Source organism: Lepidochelys olivacea, assembly GCF_965140295.1.
Source record: "Lepidochelys olivacea isolate rLepOli2 genome assembly, chromosome: 9".
NCBI classification, from domain to species: domain Eukaryota; kingdom Metazoa; phylum Chordata; order Testudines; family Cheloniidae; genus Lepidochelys; species Lepidochelys olivacea.
The window spans coordinates 75,358,811-75,379,365 of record NC_140419.1 but is presented as its reverse complement, the minus strand read 5'-3'; the positions used below and the strand labels follow the sequence as shown (position 1 = coordinate 75,379,365).

At 37.6% G+C, this 20,555-nt stretch overlaps 1 protein-coding gene across 25 annotated transcripts in view; it reads right to left on the bottom strand.

The window, feature by feature from the left end:
• Nucleotides 1–20,555, bottom strand: part of LOC311526465 (uncharacterized protein) — a 257,232-nt gene that overhangs the window by 220,766 nt on the left and 15,911 nt on the right. For 22 of the 25 annotated variants that reach the window (XR_014713014.1, XR_014713015.1, XR_014713016.1 and 19 more), the window contains exon 2: nt 1,865–2,000. The exons of 1 other annotated variant lie outside the window; for it this stretch is intronic. The gene's annotated coding sequence lies outside the window, so the exon portion shown is untranslated. Of the gene's footprint in view, nt 1–1,864; nt 2,001–2,929; nt 3,000–4,872; nt 5,021–14,097; nt 14,216–20,555 lie in introns of all 25 variants that reach the window. 2 more of the 25 variants (XM_084639547.1, XM_084639533.1) reach the window with 2 other exon arrangements.

Genomic DNA, 20,555 nt, shown 5'->3' with positions numbered 1-20,555 from the left:
TGTTTTCATAAATATTTCTCCAGTTACTAGCTGGGTTATATATATAATATATATTATATATTTCGATCCCATGTACTTATCTGTTATATACACAGTTCATAATTTATACTTTTCATCTATGCTATCCAATTTGAATTATTCACTTTAAACTGACCTAGTATATTGATTTGTAATGATGTTTAAGGGTTATTTTTAAAGGATGAAAAAGAACGGATTACCAAGAAGCTTGTTGTAAGAATAAAGTCTTGTTCCAAGACTGCCTGAATTATAAGATTCTAAAGTCAGCTACTGAAGTATTAAAGAAACAAAGATATGGAAAGAAGGTGTTTCAAAATAAAAACATGCCTTTTTGTAAGTTTCTGTTGCTCCGAGTTTCCAAAGTAACTTTTCTTTCTAGAAAGACAAAACTGTAGTTTTTTTCTTATTTCTTTTTCTTCAAAATAATGATCCCTGACACTTTTTAAATTTACATACTGGGTAATCTGTAGAATATAGACTCGCTCAGTTATCCTGGCAAGCCTCACTTTACCTCCTTCTTAAGTTTTTTTTTTCTCTGAGTACCATGTATATTAAGTGGAATATCTATCTGACTGTGTACTGGGAACATAGTATTCATGAGTCCGTAGACACCTCTGAGATATGGAAATTAATTTCCAATATAAAACAGTTAACTGAATAACTCTATATAAATTCAAGTTTAATATTAATCCCATTCCTTTTGTTGGCAATGCAGTAACATCCACTCTCAAGTCATGAGCACTTTACTGAGCAAGATGCAAATTAATTTTACTGCTCTTTTTCAAATACAAATTTTAAAAGTTAACTAAAGACTACAGAGATTTGAAACATTTTCAATAATTGTTTTAATTACAGGTAGGAGTGGAGAAAGGGGGAAACACCACCTGATGAATTAGCAATCATTTTTCTGACATAAAGGGGAAAAAAATAGTCTCTAAACTCTCACACCCAAAGAAAGTTCAAACAAAGTCAATGGAGAAAACTTTCGGTAAGCACACAGAGGGGCTGGTTTTGTTCTGATTTTGTTTATCAGAATTTTTCTTTTCTATCAATAGCTAGTTTCACTTTTAGATAAAACCACCAAATCTCCAAACATTAAATATATACACTTTGACAGCTTTCAAAGCTTGTATTCCATCCAAAAGTTGATGAGAGAACTCCATTAAATTCCTCAGAGCACATAAGGGGCCTCTTTTCTAGAGTATGAATCTCCAGCAAACAGCTCATTTCAGTTCTGCATAAAGGTAAGCAAAACGCATATTTTGGGGGGGTCTTTTCTCTCCCAAGTAGATTTGGGCTCCAAAGACTGTAAGAGCCTTCTGGTGCCCTTTGACATTCAGACTTCCAGCATCTCAACCATCAGTCAGTGCTCAGGTAACAAAAGAGCACTGAAACCTCCAGTTGTCATCTCTGTGCTACATCTGTTGGCCATGTTGTTAGGAAGCTTTGACCCCATCATTTGGCTGTAAATAGCATGGAAATCAACAACAACAAAAACCTAAGTGAACAGGAAAACTGGAAGTTACAAGTCAGGGTCAGCAGATTTTCTTTGAAAACATACCTGTGAAGATATAAGGAATCGCTGAATTAAATTAAATCAAAGCAAACCTGCTATTTAACACTGTTAAAATTGTGAAGATGTGTCACTGATTTAGTGACTATCTGCAAATATGCCTCCCCATTTGATTAACATGTTTGTATTTCCATTTAATTTATAAGGTGTCTTTGGGAAGATTTTAATTAAGAGTTTTAATATATAATAGAAGGTCTATTGTATTATAGCAGAAATATTTTCCCTGTCCACCAGAATACTTTTTATTTCAGCTTCACACTCAAGGGTTCTCACCTGTTCTCCTTATGCTGGTTGAAATCTTGTATCCAATCTATCTGAATCAAATTGTTTGTGTTTGTCTGAATCCCGTCATCTTCCTAGTGTATCACTTATAGTTAACCATAAATGCAGGCATTGTCTTCCACTCCACCTACAAGCCAAATCAGACATTATTACCCATTTCAGTTAAATTTCACCACTTCTATATTGTAGTTTGTTTTTCATTTGAACTCTGAAAGAAGAACAAACATGATCTAGTTGGAGGGCAAAAGAAGAATCAAAAGAAATTGTGTGCTGAAAAAATGGTATGAGTTAAAAGATCTACTTTTTCCCCCTATTTTATTTATTCCCAAGGTTACAATGCATAATTTTACACAAACTCAATTACATAGCTCAGTGATTTACTGGCAGAGCTGGTCAGAAGATGCTATCTGGCTTTAACTAATGTGTTTGCCTATTTACAAATCAAAATAAATCCTCAGAAAATTACAAAATGGGCAAAAACAACACCCCCACACACACATACTAATGTAAAGTCAGAAATGCATCTAATGTGACACAATATGAAGGTTGAAAAGAAGTTCCCTGAACATTGTTTTCATTTGGCAGACAACTGGTCAATCATGGTTCAGATATGGGTTCAGTCTTTCAGCTCATGCACTAGGATTCTAATCCAGCAACGTATTTCAGCATGTGGGTAAACTTAAGCACAAGTAAACTTATTGACTGCAAAGCTAAGTGTTGTCTTTATGCTTTTTTGGCAATTTCCTAAGGATCAGTTAGCATTGTAAAAGGGTGAACATATTGACTATGATGGGACCACTCATGTACTTACAGTGACGCATGGACCTAAGTGCTTTGCTAGATTTGGGCCTACCAGCCATTTGGTAACGGATTTGAAAGTGTATCATGTTAACAACGAGCTACATTAATGTGTCATGAGCTGATACTTGTACCTTACAGGAGGTGATTGCTGCAAGTGGAAATGTTCAAAATTTGTAAATAACTGAAGAAAGAGCTCCATGGAGCTCATCATTCACCAACAGAATCTGGTCCAATAAATGATATTACCTCACCCACCTTGTCTTTCCCAAAGGAGACACAGCAGGGAGCCTCATCAGAATGTTCCTTGGACATAGACAGCATGAAGCTGGAATTTCCAAACCAAAACAAAAATCAAAGGTTTCTCATGGCTCAGTCCTCTGGAATAATCTGATATGATTTTATACATGATGTGTACCTAAAATGACCTACTATGCACATCTCATGGTCTAAGTTTGTGTGAATTGACTGTGTTTATTTACTCACTTCTGCCACAAAGCAATTGCTTCATCAAACATGAAATATCACAATATGTTAGAACACCAAACTTTGCTAACAAGGGCCTGACCCTGCAATTCTATCTCCACTCAGGAGGAACCTTACTGAAGTCAATGGGGCTTCCGATAGGCACTCTACTGGATCCAGCTTCAGGCTTGGTACCTTGATGAACACATTTAAATAATTTGGATGATACATTAAATGGATTTGTACTATCAAAATACACAGGAGTGGGTTATTAATAATATTATTGATGGTGTAACATTGATGCTGGGTCATCACAGTCAAATTCTGACCCTATTAAAGTCCATGGCGAAACTCCTATTGACTTCAATTGGTCAGGATTTCACCCATCATATATGAGGCAGAAGAGATGTAAGGAGTTAAAGTGTTGGCTTCCTGATGAACAGCTTCCATTTTTTAAAATTATAATTCAGTCAGCAAGAAGCAATCTTTCTTGAAGTGGAAACCAATCTCAACTAAACTCCTTGAGCTCTGCTTCATTCATCAAGAGAGAAAACACGGGTGCATGTGCCATGTCCTAACAAGAGAAAATCATAAGGAGAAGAGAACAATGTCTGATTAAATAAATATAAAACAACACCCTTCTCAGTCCTAACAAACCCAGGTTTCATTGCCCCCCATAATATTACATCCCCTTTCACTAATTTCAGTGAAATTGCTCTGAGTATTGCTATGGAACCTTAGATCTTATCCCTTGGAGTATTTTCAGTCCTGATTTAACCAATGAAAATGGCTTATCTTTGTTGTATACATGTATTGTAAGGCTAAACATAAATAGGGGTTGTAGAGGTGTAATTGAGAGAAGATTTTGACCAAGTGACTCTAAAATAACTCTCAACCACATAAAGCTGGATGTAAAATTAATAGATATTTAAACCCTGAGGGACATTCCCCATCAATGTACACACTGCTCACATTTGGGGGAGGTAACAACTTGAGAGTGTCTGTGTGGTGCATATTTTGGTACATATACTCATTCTGAATACAGGTAACATATGACCATAATGGCTTCAGGGGTCAACCTGATGGATATGTATGTAAGGAATATACATGAAGAGCCATGCTGCCCAGGGAGAAAAGGGACGAAAAGAGCAGCACAGGAAACCTACTCCTGTGCACAGATGCGTGCAATGGGGTTTTCTTCCCTGGGGATCCCAGCACTGTATTCCCACCTAGAACCTGGTCCCCCTACATGAAGCACCTTCTCATGTTCAGCCTCACAGAGCTCCCTGCCCAGCTGCTTTGGATGACATTGCCTAGCATTTCTATATTTTAATGCCACTATAAATAGTAAACAGTCATTTTTAATTGATAAAAATTAATTCCTTGCAGGTTAGCCACCCAGGCCAACTGAGCGAGATTCTTAACCCAAGATACCAAAATAACCCCCTGAAAAAGGTTTGTTTGAGGGGAGGGGTATTTTTAACTTTTTTAAATCTCAATGATTTAGAACCTTATTATATTTTGCAACAATATATGTAGCATAACAAGACGGACTTAACATCTGCATTTAGACACCACCTGCCATCTCATCTTAGGCAAGCATGTTGTGCTGGACCAGGAAGTACAGAATATGCTCTCTTTTACATCCTTTCCACTCCATATTTAAACAACACTTAGTGCCCCTCCGCCCATTATTTTATTTATTTGAACATTTTCTTATCTATTTAGGTACTTACGCTCCCTTGTTACCATCGCCTCACAATCATTACTGGCTTTTATTTTCACAACACCCTTGTAAGGTAGGGGAGTACTATTCCAGTTTTACAGGTGGGGAACTGACGCACAGAGTGAATTAAGTGATTTGCTCCAAGTCACACAGGAAGCCTGGAAAAGCAGAGAATTGAACAGTGCTCTTCTGAGTCCTAGTCCAATGCTTTATCCATTAGACCATCATTCCTACTCTATTGTCTTCTTATTTATTATTTTTTTCCCTTTCCTGTATAAGCTCCCTCTGGTTGTTCTTCACATTCGACTTTTGATTGCAATGGCTATTTAAGGCCCTGATCCTGCAAAAACGAACGCACATGCTGAACTTTACACTCATGCATAGTCCCACTGAAGTCAATGGGAACATTTGTGTGCAAAAAGTAAGAATATGTGCATGAATTCTGGTGGGATCCGGGCCATAATGTTTTTATTGTATTACCACAGAATGCCCAAGCAGAAGTGACACTTAAAAATAATACTGTATATATTTCACAAAATTTCCTTGCATTTCAATAGAAAAAAATGCATAATAAATTCCTTCACTAATATAATCTCTTTCTCATCAGTTTGCTATTTTCTGTAGAGGGGGAAGATAATTGTAAAGGCACAGTTCCCAAGTTACCTGAAAGCATAAAAACTCACTTACATGTTACATATTAAAAACACAAATCACATTTTAATCAACTGCTTCCTTAAGTGTGAATTTCTAAAAAATTACTTTAATTGTGACCTTATAAAACATTTGATATTGATGACTCAGACTTTTCAATTAAATAGCAATAATGCAACAAAAGAAAACAAAGCAATGAGTGATGCCAACAGAAGTGTCATAAATACTCTTGTTTTATTTACAGTTTAATTTTTAAGGGATTCTGTACACTGGTCAAAATTCTGACAGGAAGATTGACATCCAAAACAGGGAGGGATTAGGATTCAGAATTCCTGGCTCTGCCACTGGCTCACTGTGTAACTCTGGACAAGTTAGGCCAAAATTTTCAAAGGAAGCCACTCACTGGGTGCCTCCATTTTTGTAGGCCCAGTCTGAGAGACACAGGGCCTGTTTCCCAGTGGTACTGAGCATCCAGAGTTAAAATTTACTTCCCCTGGAGTTGTGGAGACTCAGCATCTCTGAAAATCAAAATCTTGGTATCTCAAGTTTAGCATATAAAAGCTGAGGCACCCAACGCTAGAGGGCATATTTGAAAAAATTAACTATACCTTGGTGTACCTCAGTTTACTCATCTGTAAAATTAGTGTAATAGCATTTAACTACCTAGCTCATTGCAGCCATGTTTGTACAGTACTCTGAGAATCTCAAAGGGAAGGCATCGTATACTAGTAAATGCACATTATTATTATTACAAACCACCCAGTTCAGGAGCTGTCCTCGTTAAGATGCACATTTCCTTGCCTGGACATATTTATTCATTTCTATACTCTAATGCTGTCTGCAGCAAAGAAAACGTTTTCCCCATTATTCATCAATACTCTTGTTTTACTTTTACATGGCTAGTCCTATGTCTGGACTTGCTCTGCATTGTTCAAATGGCATTCCTTGGCTCTGAGATCCATTGCTATAAACATGTTTCAGAGTAACAGCCGTGTTAGTCTGTATTCGCAAAAAGAAAAGGAGTACTTGTGGCACCTTAGAGACTAACCAATTTATTAGAGCATAAGCTTTCGTGAGCTACAGCTCACTTCATCAGATGCATATCGTGGAAACTGCAGCAGACTTTATATATACACAGAGAATATGAACCAATACCTCCTCCCACCCCACTGTCCTGCTGGTAATAGCTTATCTAAAGTGATCATCAGGTGGGCCATTTCCAGCACAAATCCAGGTTTTCTCACCCTCCACCCCCACACACAAATTCACTCTCCTGCTGGTGATAGCCCATAGCCCATAGCTATCACCAGCAGGAGAGTGAATTTGTGTGTGGGGGTGGAGGGTGAGAAAACCTGGATTTGTGCTGGAAATGGCCCACCTGATGATCACTTTAGATAAGCTATTACCAGCAGGACAGTGGGGTGGGAGGAGGTATTGGTTCATATTCTCTGTGTATATATAAAGTCTGCTGCAGTTTCCACGATATGCATCTGATGAAGTGAGCTGTAGCTCACGAAAGCTTATGCTCTAATAAATTGGTTAGTCTCTAAGGTGCCACAAGTACTCCTTTTCTTTTTGCTATAAACATGACTTTCCTGCACCTGATAATCTGAGTTAGCTCTGGCAGAAATTAACTAATATTTTTCTTATGCATTTTCAGTAGTCCCAGGTGTCATAAATTAGGAGTCCTTCTCTTAACTTCCCCTTATATTGTGATTATTCAGTGTTTTATTTTCCTTACTAAAACTGCTTATAGACTCATAGACTTTAAAGGTCCAAAAGGGCCATTATGATCCTCTAGTTTGACCTCCTGCACATTGCAGGCCACAGAACCTCACCCACCCACTCCTGAAATAGACCCCAGCTGCTGGCTGAGTTACTGAAGTCCTCAAATCATGGTTTAAAAACTTAAAGTTACAGAAATTTCATCATTTACACTAGTTTAAACCTGCAAGTGACCTGTGCTTCATGATGCAGAGAAAGACAACCCCATCCCCCACAGGGTCTCTGCCAATCTGACCCGGAGGAAATTACTTCTCAACCCCAAATATGGTGATCTGTTAGACCCTGAGGATGTGGGCAAGACTCACAAGGCATATATCTGGGAAAGAATTTTCTGTAGTAACTCAGAGTCCTCCCTATCTGGTGTCCTGTCTCCAATCATAGGGGATTTTTGCTACTGCCAGTTGCCGATGGGCCTCATGCAATTGTAGGCAGTCCCATCATACCATCCCTTCCATAAACTTATCAAGCTCAGTCTTGAAGCCAGTTGGGTTTTTTGCCTCCACTACTCTCCTTGGAAGGCTGTTCCAGACCTTCATTGCTCTGATGGTTAGAAACCTTTGCCTAATTTCAAGCCTAAACTTGTTGATGGCCAGTTTATACCCATTTGTTCTTGTGTGCACATTGGAGCTTAACATAAATAACCCATCTCCCTCCCTGGTATTTATACATCTGAAGTATTAGAGAGAGCAATCTTATCTCCCCTCAGTCTTCTTTTGTTTAGGTTAAACAAGCCAAGCTCTTTGAGTCTCCTCTCATAAAGTAGGTTTTTCATTCCTCGGATTATCTCTGCACCTGTCCCAGTTTGAATTCATATTTCTTAAACATTGGAGACCAGAGTTGCACACAGTATTCCAAATGAGGTTTCACCAGTGCCTTGTATAATGGTACTAACACTTCCCTGTCTCTACTAGAAATACCTAGCCTGCTGCATCCTAGGACTGCATTAGCCTTTTTTATGGCTGCATCACATTGACAGCTCATAGACATCCTGTGATCAACCAATACACCCAGGTCTTTCTCTTCTTCTGTCATTTCCAACTGATAAATCCCCAGTTTATAGCAAAAATTCTTGGTTTTAGTCCCTAAATCCATGACCTTGCATTTTGTACTATTAAATTTCATCCCATTTCTATCACTCCAATTTATAAGGTCATCCAGAGCTTATTGTATGATATTCTGGTCCTCCTCTGTATTGGCAATACCTCCCAACTTTGTGTCATCCACAAATTTTATTAGCACACTCACACTTTTTATGCCAAGGTCAGTAATAAAAATGGTAAATAAGATTGGTCCCAAGACTGATCCCTGAGGAACTCCACTAGTAATCTCCCTCCGGCCTGACAGTTCACCTTTCAGTATGACCCGTTGTAGTCTCCCCTTTAACCAAGTCTTTATCCACCTTTCAATTCTCATATTAATCCTGATCTTCTCCAATTTAACTAATAATTCCCCATGTGTAACTGTATCAAATGCCTTACTGAAATCCAAGTAGATTAGATCCTTTGCATTTCCTTTGTCTAAAAAACTCAGTTATCTTCTCCAAGAAGGAGATTAGGTTGGTCTGGCACGATCTACCTTTTGTAACACCATGTTGTATTTTAATCCCAATGACCATTTACCTCTATATCCTTAACTATTTTCTCTTTCAAAATGTGTTCCAAGACTTTGCATACAACTGAGGTCAAACAGACAGGTCTGTAGTTTCATGGATCACCTTTTTTTCTCCTTTCTTAAAAATTGGAACTATATTAGCAATTCTCCAGTCACAGGTTATGTACAGATTCATTAAAAATCCTTGCTATTGATCTTGCAATTCAATGTGCCAGTTCCTTTAATATTCTTTGATACAGATTATCCAGGCCCCCTGATTTAGTCCCATTAAGCTATTTGAGTTTGACTTCGACCTCGAATGTGGTAATTTCTACCTCTGTATCCTCGTTGACATTAGCCACCCTACCACTACACCAGAATTCTTCATTAGCCTCATTAAAAACTGAGGCAAAGTATTTGTTTAGGTGTTGGGTCATGCCTAGATAATCTTTAATCTCCATCCCATCCTCAGTGCCTAGCAGTCCCAGTTCTTCTTTCCCTGTTTTCTTTTTATTTATATGGCTATAGAACCTTTTACTGATAGTTTTAATTCCCTTTGCAAGGTCCAACTCTTCTTGCCTTTTGGCAGTTCTCACTTTATCCCTACAGGAGGCAGCTTTCCTTGTTGATCCCTCCCATTTTGCATTCCTTGTAGGCTTTCTGCTTTCTCTTAATCATCCGTTAGAGATACTTGCTTATCTACCTTGGTCTGCCACCCTTCCCTAAAAATATTCCCTTTCTTGGGATATGGGATTCGGATAGCTTTTGTAACTTTGACTTAAAGTAATTCCAAGCCTCCTCCACATTCAGATCCTTGAGTTCTTCAGTCCGGTCCACTTCTCTAACTAATTCCCTTAATTTTTTAGAGTTGGCTCTTTTGAAATCAAGGACCTTTGTTGCAGATCTATTTTTGTTTATCCTTCCATTTAGTTTAAAGTGAATTAGCTCATGATCACTTGAACCAAGGTTGTCCCCTACAGCCAGTTCTTCTATGAGGTCCTCACTACTCACCAATACCAAATTTAAAATGGCCTTACCTCCTGTTGGTTCAGCAACTATTTGGTGAAGAAATCTGTCAGCTATCACATCCAGGAAAATCTGGGCCCTACTATTATTAGGAGCATTTGTCCTCCAATCTACATCTGGGAAGTTAAAGTCTCCCATAATCACACAATTCCCATTAGTATTTATTTCATTAAAAAGAGGTCTCATTCCTTCATTCATTAAAGAGGTCTCTATCCATATCTAAATCAGATCCTGATGGTTGGTAGCATATCCCAAGCACTATATCAGAGGAACCTAGAATGGCTTTCTTCCCCAAAGTGGTTTTGGCCCAAACAGACTCTCTTATCCATTCCATCACTTCTAATTTCTATACAGCCTACCTCATCATTGATATACAATGCTACTCTGTCACTTTTGCTTTTATTTCTGTCTTTCCTGAAGAGCACATGCCCATCAATAACTGTACTCCAGTCATGACTATGATTTCACCATGTTTCTGTTATCCATATAAGATTTGGTTTCACTTCCTGCACCAGTAGTTCTAGGTCCTCCATTGTGTTACCCAGGATCCTTGCATTGGTGTACAAACATCTTAACAGTTGCTGCTTGGGTTCGCCCACATTCCTTGCCCAATTGGGTACAGTCATTCTACTGCCAGTATTGCCTATCTGACTGGTATCAGCATTAACCTTCCTCTTAATGCCCATTCTCCTCCCTACTGCTGCTTCCTTTCCTGCTGCAAGATTCCTGTCCCTTTTCCTTTGCTTGAAGTCAGTGCTAACATAAGAAGGCTTTTTTTCCTCAGGCCCCACAATTCCTCCATACAAAACAGAATTGCTTTTTAGTTCCAATGCTTCTTATTAAGTTATCTCATCTATTTCCATTTAGCGCCTCAAACAGCCTCTTTAGTCACACCTGTGCTATTTGATGAGCCTGGCCATGAGCCTATTGCAGCCTATTGTCTGCAGGCTCTTGACCTTTATTTAATGCTGTTTTAAGGTCAGGAAAATTCTGTAATAATTCCTTGTGTTATTGTTTGTCATTTCTCTGATACTGTAATGCAGGGGTGGTCAATTATTTTTTGTCAAGATCCAAATTTCTTGGTCAAGGCACAGTCAAGATCCAGACTCCAGAGAAAATAATTTAAAAAACAATGACAATAAGTAAATAAAAGTGCCTGGTAGTCCAGATTTGGCCCACAGCCTGCCTATTGACTATCCCTGCTGTATTAGTTACCAAGATACACTTGCCCAACGTATTCACAACTGAATTGGGAAAAAAAACCCATAAGAAAACCAGTAAAATCAAAGAACACTTTGGGGTACAGGCCAAGCTTGAGCAGAACACATGTATCTGAGCTGGTGCTAAGCCCTGCATCACCTCAAACACCTTCAGCATCCCAGAAAGCTTTATAACGGAAAGAGTAACAGACTCTTAACTATAGTGACTTGACAAGCCCTGATGTAGTAATGTCCAATGAATTCATTCCCACTGAATCTGTTCAAGCAAAATAAAAACAACAGTACTTTCTGCACTGGACCATAAACAAGCCAAGATGTATTCTATCTATGAAAAATACATGCCTTGTTAAGCTGTTATATTCTAAAAGACACAATTCTCAGTTCAAGTAATTGCAAATGAAGGACTGAGGTCAAGGATGGTCCATACTAGAGATCTCACTGGTCTGACAAAACTTATTTGAACCTCTGCCTACGAAACAGGGACGTCATGTCATCAGTTTACTAAAGGGTCCTCAACTGGCAATAGCAGATGGATTAGTTAGTTAATTAATGTAGATAACAGAAACAATAGTATATTTTCATAAAGAGGGAACTGGAACCACAAAGGATTAAGTGTAAGAGCTATTGCACAGGGCTCTTTTGGACTTTCTGGTCCTCCTTCACCAGTAGTTTTTTAAGCAGAAGTACATTAGCAGGATACAGCAGGAAATCAATTGCCAATAAATAACCAGTGAGAAGGAGTGAGAATCAAATAACCATTTACCACTGACAATCAGCTTCTAAAATTTAAGAGGGATAGATTAGATAGATAAGACACCCATTAGAGACTGGATTTGCCATAGGCAGTGTCTGATGCTCTATTATGCAAGGTGGTATATGTTCTTTTCTGCCATAGAGCTCCTATCCAAAAGCTCTCTTATTAAGTTCTCCCATCCCACTAAACCTCTACCACAAAAGACACTGTCATAACCAAGGCTGTACAACAAGGATCATTTATACATCTGACAACCTTTAAACCCCCAAAGAAAGGGAAAAGGAAGCAGTAAAGCTCTCTGAAGAGCTCTTTGGTGGTACAAGCAGAATTATGAGCAGCAGGAGAAATATGAGTAATTAAGACAACAGTATATCTATATCTTACAGCTGACAGAGTGAAGCTGAAAGTTAGCTCTGGGCAAGGTGTTAGAGGAAAGAACTGAGCACAATGTTACGAACGTCATTGTTGAAAAGTCAGCTCTGCAAAAGGGCTAAAGGCACAATTTCATTAAAAAAGGAAGTAGATTGGCTTAAGAGAGCAGTTAGTTGCAGACTTGTAATTTTAAAGGAGCAGGTCAACAGATACCTATAACAAGACAAGCAATCGTTTTAGGAATCAGCTAATGTGACACTTTTACTGTTCTTAAAAGGAATGATCCTAAATGATTTATCAGTGGGTTATACAGAGAAGTAGAGCTGAAGAATTGCTCTGAAATACAAGATAAAATACTAGAATGTATCTGGATTACAGGGAAGCAAATACCCAACCCTTCTGAGCTGAACAGTTTGGAAACAGTTGTTGCCATTTGGGAGTCAGCATTTACACAGGGTTACCCCCAGTAGTATCTGAGATACAGCATGTGTACAGTGCAGTACCCGAACTATGTCTGAAACAGTACATAATTGATATCTCAGGTACCAGTAATTGAGGCTTTGTGGCCTGTTTAATCATAACACCTATGTATATATCAGCTGTATATAGTGAGCTAGATTCTCTACTCTGCTGTAGTTCCTTTGCACCAGTCCACATACTCCCCTCCCCCCACTCTTTCTTTTGGCCCCTACTACAGGGTATGCTCCAGTGATTCCCCAGCTGGCATAATGGTCCTTTGTGACTATGACAGCATAGTTTTTAGCAGCCCAGAGGCTATTTTCTCCATCTAGTATATATCAGTGACTTAGAGCAATACTTGAGCTTCAACAATGCACAAAACCAACACAGTTTGTTACAACAAGGCAGCTTTTGCTCATGATTAGAGTAGCAGGTATGAGATACACTTGAGAAAACCATGGGCCATGTCCTAAGTCCCTGTGTAAAGTATGAATGGAAGGGAAATCCTCATGTGAAAAAGAACTGCGGATCCCACATTGTCTACATAATTACCTGAGGCCAACAGCAGGGCAAAAGGATGAGATGTGTGAACATACCGAAACAGAAGGCCCACACCCTATGAACCCCAGACCAGATGCACAACATTCTGCTCACAATCACACCAGTGTAAATCTGGAGTAATTCTGTTGGGGAAACTTCGGTGGAGTTACTCAGATTTACATCAGTGTAAATGAGAGTAGCATTTGTCCAAGTGATTGCCCTGAGTGTGTGTCTCCCAACCCTTTACCAAGCTGTCATTGACTAGCCACAGCAGCTACTGCTGTTATTTCTATCATGGTAGCTTCTAAAGGTCCCAGCCCCATTGTCCTGGCCACTGTACAAACATTTATGTCACCCCTTCAAAGGAAACAGGAAGTTAATAATCTTCTGACCAGAATTAACATGCTTGGGCAATATCCATGCAATGCATGTTTTCCATTGGAGCATGCCACATACAGAGTTTCCTGCTTTCTTCCCCTTTTTGCTTTGCCACACTCCCTTTCTCACATGGCAAAGCAATGGCAGGGATATATCATGGTACATCCTGACTTTAACTTATTTGCTTTGGGAAGCATACCATGTTGTACAGTATTCCAGGCCATGGTTTCTTGCTACAACCAGCTCTTTTCTGTATCACCTAATGTAAGAGACCATACGGAAACCTGCACAGCACCTTCCGTATTCCATTTGGGGGGGCCCAGCATTCTGCAAATATTCGCAGCACAAACTCTAATGGTTCTGTAAAATACACACTTACAATTAAGCTTATAAATGAAAATGGACATAGTAAAATCCTGAATATCATATATTGCATATTTCCAGTACATATATAACATACCGGTACTTCCTATGGTCCTGCATACAGCTCCCAATCACATCTGTGTTCTGAGGGCAACAGAGTGTACAGCCCTTAAAAACTTGAAAATCAGCACTCCCGTTTCTCACTTTCTTGAGCACTAAAATGCATTTAAAATTAGAAAAATTGACGTATTATCTTTTTGACTTCCTGGTGAGTTTATTTACTCCCTTGTTCAACAGGGCTCTTGTTTCATAGAAATGTAAAATGTGTAATATGCTAGAACACCAAACTGTTAACTTGGGGTGAAATTCATACCTATGCAGAACAAGGCCAATGGGACCACTGAAGTCCTACTGAACCCTGGGGTAAATGTTACCCTTAATAGAAATATTCAAATTACTTGGACTATATGTTATTGAAGTTTGGGCTATCAAATAATCCACAGGATTGTATTATTAGGAATATTGCTGATTGCATTACTTTGATGCAGGTTCATGAAATATCAGGAAGAGAGAAAATTAGGGAAATAAAGTACAGAGAGAGAGAAATCCTCAGATGGTGTAAACTGAGATAGCTATATTGAATTCAGCTGAGTTATATTAATTTACAAGAACTGAAGATCTGGTCTCAAGAAGTTAACACTTTCAGTGCTCAAGAGTAAAAAGTGTTTAAAAGCAGAGATGGGCTAAACTACACTGGAGACTGGGAAAAATGACCAATTCAATCTGCCACCTGTTGGGATATTGGGTTGTTCATTCACATTTTCTAATAGCTCCACCCAAAAGAGATGATTGCGTACTTATTAGAGTATTAGCAATTCTTTTTAAATATAAAATGTATACAGTTTTAGAAAAATTTTCAGAATAAAGCATTTTTAAAATGCCCTGTGACTTAGCATTTTCACTTTCATTATCTCTGGTCATGTTATATAGTTCAGAACATGAAGTGATGTAGCCACATGATGTAGTTAGCAGGCCTGCCAAAAATTACATAATAAATCCCAGGGACCTGGAAAAAGTGTTTTCTGGTGAGTACCATATTCTCCTCAGACTTCTTACTTTTCAGATTTTTTTAAACTAATTTAATTGATTTTTTTACTTCCATTAAATTTATTTTGCTCTAATGACATGTTAGCATTACTTGCTTGCTACAGAATCCTATTGAAACCAGTGGAAATCTTGTGTGAATAAGGAATGCTGTATAAGAACCTTCCATGACAATAGTTATAATGTCCTTTGGTTTTGGACTAATAAAATATTAAACTGTTTCTTAGAATCTGACCCTAAAAGGACCAGCATTAGTAATAGTTGTTGATTTTGCATAAGATTTGGAGAGGAGAGAGAGTGGTCTTTGTCAGACTTTATATTACTATTCCGATGTGAGCAGATTGCTGCAAAAATGGGTTGTGCCTATGACCAAAAATACTCTTGACTACCTTTAGGTGGGATGTATTGCCCAGTGCAAAAGGTCAAATCCTGCCACTCCTTATGCATCCAAATAGCCCTTACACACAAGAAGAGTTCCATTGACTGGCCTGGATGGGAAACAAGTGCACATCCATGTCAATAAGTGTTTGAAGGATCTGGCCTTAAATATGTCTGAATGCCTTACATTATATTTTATTGTATTTTATCTTCTGCCTAAAAATGCAGAGATATTTGTAGACCTTTTAATTTGGGCTGGTACCTGAGGTAGAAAATCCCTTGGGACATTTGAGCTAGCAAATAACTTGGGGTAAGAAGTGTATTCTAATTATTGCCACCCTCCTCCTTCAGCTGGTATAGAAATATTTAATTTCAAGCACTAAAAATGATTAAATTTGGTGCATTTCTGAGTTGAATTTTAGCAATGCATTACCTCCTGAATTGCTACATAAATATTAATAGAGTGATATGAAACTTTCGCCCCTAGTGCCCTTGGAGAACCAGAACCACAGCATGATACCTCAGCCATGGTAGCAAGTGATTTTTCCCAGGGTGATGATATTGGCCCTTATCCCTAAACTCCACCAACACCACCTTTGTGGAAACATTCTGTCTGTGCAGTTATCTCTAGTAGATCTGGGCAATATGTCAAATCAATGTGTCTTCAAAATATGTTTTAGAATTGCATTGTTGCTCTCTTCACTTCATAGGAGGTGCAAATCCAATCCTCAACACTGAGTCCAGCTGATTTGGATCCAAATTAACCACACTAGTGGCTTTTGCCACAGGATATTTTGTATTGCACATCTTCTTTGTGGGTATTTTCCATACTAAGTTCCTACAGGGTGGTTGTACAGTGATTATCAGTATGAATTTCATACCTGTTTTAAGATCTCACAACAGTTCACAATACCAATGGCTATCATTTCAAAAATGCTGAGTAAGCACTGACCGGATTCTATGGGAGTTACTGTGGGCCCCAACACTTTTGAAAACCAGGTCACTTATTAAGATACATGGTAAAACATGCTTGTGTTTTCTTAAGATAATGATACTATTGATAGTTGTCACCACTAAACTAGAGCCTCAGCCAAAATCCCAAGACACTGGCAGCATGAATGATACTGAGAAATGTTTCTGTCACATATGCCCATAAACTTTCTTCTTGTATTCAGAATGCTAGTTAGTCTATACTGACTGCTGGAATAAGGGTTAAGTTTCTTCAACTTTCTTCAAGTTTCTTCAACTCACCAAGTCAGAGAATTCCGAAAGTTTAATCACAAAGGATGGATTTGAGTCATGATGAACCTTAGTGAGCAGTTTGGTAGTTTAAAGACAAGTGTTCTCATTTTCATTCTTTATAGGCAGTGATCAAATCATCATAAACCCTGTTTAGGGAGGGAAATATTTCAGACAGGGAGTGGGATCTTCTATATGATAGAATAAAAGGAAAATGTGACGTATTGTTTAAAAATTAAATCTGATGACATTACCAGAAATGTTACCAGAAACAGAACAGAACAAGAATTCATTATTGTTTCAAAGTTAGTTTATCATAAATCTGCCCTATGACACATAATAACTAGTAACGTTTTGAAGGTTATGCGATAGCAAGTTCAACAGTGTAGGTGACTGACAATGTGAGCTGCATGATAATGAGTCCCAGGGGAAATCAGGCTTTAGGATGCAGGGTGAAGCATCCCTAGGCTTTTATTCAAATGGAAAAACATATTCAAAAGTTTATTGTTTATCTCATAAGAACATCAAATAATACACAGTCCTTCGAATCAAATATATAAAGCACACTATGGAACTGTTTGCTGCAGAAAAACATTGGCTGATTTGGTCCAAATTCAAAATACCTAATAGCTTGTATAGTGAAACACATGGAATGATTTTGATATGAGGGGAATTTATTTTTGGTGCATTCTCTCTGTTACAGAACTATGAACTAAAAGGCATAGCAAGTCAATTTGGTCTTGCATCAGAAACAAGAAAGAGGAGCCGGAGAGCATTAAAATAGTTGTTTTTAAATCTTCTGTATTTCAGAACAATAGATAAAGTTCTTTAAGTGTAACAAATATAAATTGGACTCATTCTGAATTTAATGTTAAAAGTATGTCAGCTCTAATTAATTAATTCTTAGTGTACAAACTAATTTAAAGCCAATAATGAGAGCAAGTTTTTTTATTTTTCAAGAAGAGATGCCGTATATATTATACGTGAAGAGTATAATGTACCCCACCTCTGCAGCTAGTTCAGCACCTGAATAACGGACCTTATCTTGCCTCAGTTGAAGTCAACGGTAGTTTTGTCACTGCCTATAATAAAAGCAGAATTGGTCCCATTATCTGTGCTGAAATAGCATGTAAGACAGAACTTTTATATATAAATTCCCAACATCTCAAATGCCAAGGGCAGCCTGCATTCCAAACCCTTAACTACACAGCCACTGGCAGCCTGCCACCCAGCCTTATGTAGTGATATAGAAACAACCACAACGTGACCCTTCATTCTGAGCTATCACTTCATGCTGGAACATTGGGTCAGTTACCTTGCATCTGTTTTCCCCAGGCACTGTAGATTTGCAACTTTAATATACTTTTACATGATATCCTCAAATTCAATGACAATAATTAAGCACAATATAATTTTCCACCATTTTTTTCCAGTAAAACTATGCGGGTGCTTGAGATAAGCAGAAATATTAAAGAATTTCCATCTAGAAGGAAATATCTAAGGAATTAAAAGTAATCATATGTGACTCATGCAATCTAGGTATATAACCATACCTGTCAACCATACTAGTTCCCTACTTTAAACACAGTTTCATATTCCTTTTTGTGCAGTGAGGAGGTATTATTTCATAATGCATTTTGGTCATTAAAAGCAAAATTAGACTACTTTCAAAAGGTTGTTCAGGCACCAAAATCCATTTTCTCTCTCTTTCGACATTTGCCATCCTATGCCTGAGAGCTGAAAAAAGTTAAGTAGCATATATTTTACCTCACTTTGTTCTACCAATTCATAATATTATGATAGCTTTTCATAAATTTACCTGGGATCAGTTTATTGACACACTATAAATTACAAACATCCTTAAAGCTCCAAGACTATTTACAAATAACAAAATGCTAAAATGTTCTTACCTCTTACACAGGCTAGGTTATCCAATGAATGAATCATTCATTTGCTATATTGGTATATATTTCAACATGCAACTTAAATACTATTTTATAAACCTAAACTTTGGGAAAAAAATAACTCTCAGACATGCACCAAAGGGACGAGGAAAAACCAGTAATGTTTTTTAAGCTGCTCTTAATTTTACAAGGAGCTATTGCACAGAAGGACAATTCAAACCAAATGCAAAAATCAACACATTTACAAAGGGTTGGAAAGAAAATACATTTCTCATAAACCAGAGGTAATTGTAATTTTGGACTCATTCTTTACTAAATGCAATATTGCCAGTTATTCATCTTCTTAAAATATTTAGAAAGCCCGATATTCTGAGAAAATATGAGCCACATTAAAGTACAGAAAATTATAGAAATCTGGTCATACAATCATTAAGTTCAATTGCAAATTGAATGGCTTGTTAGATACTGTTTCCCATTTAGTATTTTATTTTTATTAAATTACTATATACCTTAAAACAGTTAGCTATAAATTTATATATCTAGATTAATTGAGTTCTGCCTAGTGCTGTAATATCAAAACATGCATAAATCAGCATGCTTGTTTTCCTATCATTCATAAAGCTTCTGTACGCTAGTTATCAGAGGTATTCATAGATATACACAGAGCAAGTCTATTCTGGGTCCTTCCTCTGTGTGGTCTTTTAGAACTGTCGTTATCAGCTTTCTGTTTATTATTGTGCTCAGTTTAAAGGGAATTTGCCAAGTGATCCCTGGACTCCAATCTTTAGGCCTGTTGTCAGGACAAATTAATTTCTGTGGAAACCCACTGTGCCTCAGATACCATCTAGGAAATGTAGGATTAATGGAGTCCCTGTACAACAAGCTTTGTAGTGTAGCTGCTGGGGGAGGGGAGCAAGTATTGTGAGGAAGTAGAAAACAACATAAATAAAGCCACCAAGTTGTGGTGTGTGTTGGGGAGGTGTTTATTTTTGTTTTGGGAGGGAGTTAAATCATAAACTCAGGTTAGTAATAATGCAAAATATAATACAGTGACACAAGAAAAACTGGCAACTTTGCAGCAATTTCTCTGTGTATAGAAATAATGCAAATTGTGGGATCCAGGTCTAAGTATCAATATTTTGTATTTTACAAACCAAATCCATCTCTTCAGTAAATAAAACCAGGATATTTAAAGGAAACATTCTGCTATGAATCTCACAAGAAAATAATGAAACTGCAGTACATGATCATTTGGAAAGGAATTATGAAAACTGGATTTGCTATGGTGTCAGGTCATTACTATGTTAACTGACAGATGAGAATTTTTTATCATATCTTATTATTGTTAAAATGTTCATCAACTTTCCTTGCTTCTTGAAGTATATACATTTGGAAAGTGTCTGTCCTGTTAGGAAAATGTTTTTACTTAGGAAAGAAAAGAAAGTAAGACATAGCTGTTAACAGGTAAAGCAATGCTGGCCTTCATGTTGTGCCTTTGTCCGTACACTGTAGCTGGAAGCCCGAAAGTTGTGAAAACAAGAAATCAGCATTTTCATATGTTGTTTATTTTCTCATTTTCAGCTGGATGACTCTTTTCCCATGGTTAGAGATGCAGGATTATACCTAGTAAATTGAGAATTCTTAGACATTCTTTTCTGTTACAGAGTAAATCAGTTGGAAATATATGAGACCAAGATATGGAAACATAGGGCCAAATTCTATGCTGTATTACACCCTGTGAATCACCAGGAAAGTAAATTGTAAATTTGGCCTACAATGGCATTATAACACCTAATGGATTACAAAAGGGATATGAAAGATACTATTAATTTAAGGTCAAATGGGATAAACAAACCTTAACTCCACAATACCGCATTATCATGATATTAAACACTTAGAATCTTGCTGACACCCATTTAACATTCCCACA